The sequence below is a fragment of the Arachis ipaensis genome, chromosome B09 (assembly GCF_000816755.2).
Source record: "Arachis ipaensis cultivar K30076 chromosome B09, Araip1.1, whole genome shotgun sequence".
Lineage (NCBI taxonomy): Eukaryota > Viridiplantae > Streptophyta > Magnoliopsida > Fabales > Fabaceae > Arachis > Arachis ipaensis.
This window is the reverse complement of record NC_029793.2, coordinates 9,548,803-9,553,539: the sequence shown is the minus strand read 5'-3', so window position 1 is coordinate 9,553,539 and position 4,737 is coordinate 9,548,803.

Sequence of the window (4,737 nt, the reverse complement as noted above, 5' to 3'; positions counted from 1 at the left end):
GTTTTTAAAATTTAATATTAAAATATATAATTTTATACTAATTATAAAAAGATCAAAATATCTTGTTAGAATTAATGTTGTTTAATAGAATTATAATGTTGAAATTTAAATTTGACTTTAAAAAGGTTACATATATTTTTAGATAATTTTAAAATGATAAAAATATTCCTTATACAATTAAGATTGTTTTGTTGAATTTGAAAGAAGAAATTTAAATTTAGTTTTAATAGATTTACGTACAATATTTAGTATTAATTTCGAATAGTAAGAACTCTTTTAGAAGTAGATTGTTTAAATAAACGGCAAAGGCTATGGTATGGAGCACTGAGAATATCTAGAGGTATGAATATCATGTGTATGCACCTATTGGACGACATCTGTGGTGTTAGAAAACCAATTAATAACTATTTTAGAGTTAATATATTTAACACTAGATTAAGAAAAAATAAATAATACATAACATGTTATATTTTTATTAATTAAATTATTATAATTTAATTTAATCTTAACAAAATAATTTAAAATTATAATTTCAATCTTATCATACACGGGTTAATACACTTGTTTATATAATAAAATAGAATAAATTATTGGCTTCTTAAAATTAATTAAGGTTAGCCTTTTAATTCATTTACATCTTAAAAAGCATGATCCATAATTCAATACAGCTAAAACAATAAAAAAGCTAAGGTAGAAATCGGAATGCATATTTTATTATGGAGCTCCTATAACTTGAATTTTTTTTTTTTTTAAATACCTTCAGTAGCGTTAGCTTTTTGTTTGGACACTCGTGGGTTTTATTCTCTGTTAACTCAGTATGTTTTTTTCCCCTTTCGTAGATCACATGTTTTCAGGCTTTCTTACATTTTATTGGACATCCAAACTCTGACCAATAATAAAAAAAAATCTATGTGCATTTCTTTGGTCCATCTCTCAAAAAAGATAAACTACATCATTAAATTAATCACTACTCTTTATTTCGGTAATGTCACCTGAAACGAATTCCAACACACTGCATCCGACTGCCACTGTCAGTCGCTTTAACTGCTGAACATTCACAACGCTGCTGGCCCCTCTTGCACGCGTTGAAAGCATACTCATTCCTCGTAGCTAGGGGTGTGCATGGGCCGGGTGAAACCGGGTTTGATGTGACCCAGATCCGACCCGAAATATATACCGGGCCTATTTGTTAGACCCGAACTCGACCCTAGACCCGATGAAACCTATACGCTTTCGGGCCACGATTATACCGGGTAAAAACCGGGTGAAAATCGGGCCGTTAACATTATATTACCTTGATACCTTCTTGTAAGTTAGCATGTAAAAATATCATTCACAAGTGTAATAGCCCGTGCCATACACGTGATAAGATTGAAATTATAATTTTAAATTTTTTTGTTAAAATTAATTTGAATTATAATAATTTGATTAATAAAAATATAACATATTATGTATTATTTATTTTTTCTTAATCTAATATTAAATGTATTAACTCTAAAATAGTTATTAATTAGTTGTAGTAATTTATTTTTTTTAATAAATCAAATATATATACTCAATGTGACCACAAATAACCTAGTAATACTTAAACCTACCAACAAATTTTTATATGTTATTTTACTGTCAAGTAAGAACGTATCAAAATCAGCTCAAAATAAATAATAAATTATTAGAGAATTCTAATGCACAAAATTCTCTAATAAACAATAAATAATTTAAACCCACTAAAAAATAACTCAACACTTTTCTTTGATACCTGCAAAACATATATCTGAAATAATATTATATCAATGTTAGTATACAGTTTTACAATCATCGACTATATTTACTATACATGACTCCTTCTTAAAAGTTATTCTAAATATGTGTGCAGTCGAAATTTTATTTTTCTAAATTACTATAATTATGCATTATTCATTAAATGCTACTTGTAATATAATTGTAATATTGTAATATAATTATAATAAAGATATTTTTCTAAAATAAATTTAAAAGAGAGAATAGTGCTTTCATTTTGGAGGAAAAATGAATTCATGAGGAATTGACACTTCACTTTTATTAGTTGATAATGTATTAAATATTGATTTTATATAATTATAATAAAGATATTTTTCTAAATTAGTATAATCATGCATTATTCGTTAAATGTTAATTGTAATATAATTATAATAAAGATATTTTTCTAAAATAAATTTAGAAGAGAAAATAGTGATTTCATTTTAGAGGAAGCATGAATTCATGAGAAATTGACACTTCACTTTTATTAGTTGGAGGAAAAATCCAGTTTTAGTATATTTCTTGTTATTATATATTTTTCTCTAATCATATATCCACTGTTTTCTTTCCTTCGTTTCAGCATTTTGAATCTGGGTTTAACTTGTCGTAGTTCTTACTTCTCAGTCATTCTATTGGATGTAGTTGATAACTATTGAAATTCTTTGATTAACATAGGAGAAAAATATATTATTATATAATAGAATTAATATGAGTATATTTTGTTATTAAATACACAAAGTTGATGTAAAATAAAATTACACATCATAAAAAAGCAAAGAAAATAAAATTAAAATAGCAAAAACGATAAAAAGATTATTTTTACAATTTTGTTTTGTTATTTTTATGTATAGAAGATTAGAAAATAATAAATTTTTGACTAAATTAATTTTGTATTTGTTGTATTCAAATTAAATAAGTAATAAGTTATATTATTTTAATTTATTCCTTAAATTTATATGTCATATCATAAAAATCAAATCATTATACATAATTTTAAATTATGTGATACTTAAATATCTAATCAAATTAATTAGTTAATATAATTAATGCATCATAATAAATTGTATTTAATGAGTTAAACAAAATAAATTAAGAAACACTCTCAGAAGCATACTACGTTGTCTCTATCATTAAATGTAAAAAATTGATTTTTATATAATAGAATCGATAATATAATAGACGGCGAGAAAGAGAAAGACAAATATTTTAGATCTTAGGTTGTTCATTTCGATGTTGTAATGTGGGTATCACATTATTTTACTTATTCTACCCTATGGACCTTTTTGCAACTTTATTTCAGTATCAATAGAATTTCACTACCTTTTAGTAATAAATTAAAATTTAAAATAAAATTAAAAAAAGTAAAGAATATAAAATTATTGATTGAAATTTTTATTTTATTTTTTGTTATTATAACAGGTATTTTTATTTAATATATCAACACCGTACAAAATTAATCATAAAAAAAGTATAAAATATAAATAAATACACTGAATTAAGAGATAAAATTATATTTGTTATCTCATTTTTACTTTTAACAGCACAATAGAATATCATGTACTTAACATAATTTAAGATGCAAATTATAATTAATTATATTTTTTATTTTAAAATATTTAAAATTAATCTTAATATAAATAAAAATAATTTAATATATTAAATAAATTAATAGAATAATATAAGTTAACTATTTTTTTATTAATTTTGTTATTTTTTTCTGACTACCTTTAAAATTATGACTTTTTTTTTAAATTTGACCGTGAAATAAAATTAGAGTTGTTGGTCTACACCATTAAAAAAATAATACTATGTAATTACAAACATGTTCCTAAATTTTTATATGCTAAACTTAAGATTCTGTATTTCTTTGTTTATGCCATAAATAAGTATTATTTATAAATTATGAACTAACATAAAATTATAATACAATTTATTGACGAAAAATAATCAACAATTAATATTAATAAATATAAAAATCATCCAAATACTTTGATTAAAAGTATGAGTGGTTAATTATTATTTATTATTAATAATATTTTGTTCATAACTAAAACTAAAAATATAATTATTCAGATTTAGATTTTAGAAGAATAAACATATAAGTAATAAATAATCCATTTTATCATGCATATTATAAATTAATGAATTAAACTAACTGATATAATGAATTATAATTAATTGGTATAAATTATAATAAATTATATGATATTTAAAAAAAATAAAATGAATAAGAAGAAATTAAAAAGAAATAGAAGAGATAAAAGACTACAATAAAATAAATTACGTGTGAGAGTTTTACTTTTTTTTTTTTACAAATTTTATATCACATCCGTTTCAATAATAATAAATAAAAATACATCAACTTGATATCTAAGAGAAAATGATGAGATAAAATCATAACACAATTCTAAAATAAAAGTTTAAATTAAACCATAATATCATTGCACAACACAAATTGAAAGTAATTTGACACTATAATATACCACACAGGTAAATGACTTAAGCTTAATTACGAAATTTTTTTTATTTATGCATACATGATAACACCATGGTCTATAAATGCTTCATGGATAACATATCATATATTACTCTGAATGATGAGCACGGCAGTTGAAGAGTGTGTGGTGGTTTGTATCCACGATAGTTGATTTCTTGCGACGACGCCTCATAGGAAGAAAAAGAATTGTTGTAAAAGCTACCTAATGAAAGAGTAATTAGTAAATGAATGATATTTTCTTCTAGCATATATGGTCTTTTATAGTGGTAAAATAAAAATGGAAGGAATATAATTTTATATTTTTATATTTGGAATAGAATTTGATATTTATCGTAATAAAATTAAATAACTAATCAGTTATAATTCATGAATTTAAATAAATAAAATAAATTAAATAAAAATATTTTTAAGAATTAATCAAATCAGTTAGTTGATACAAATAATTAGTATAATTGATTTTATTT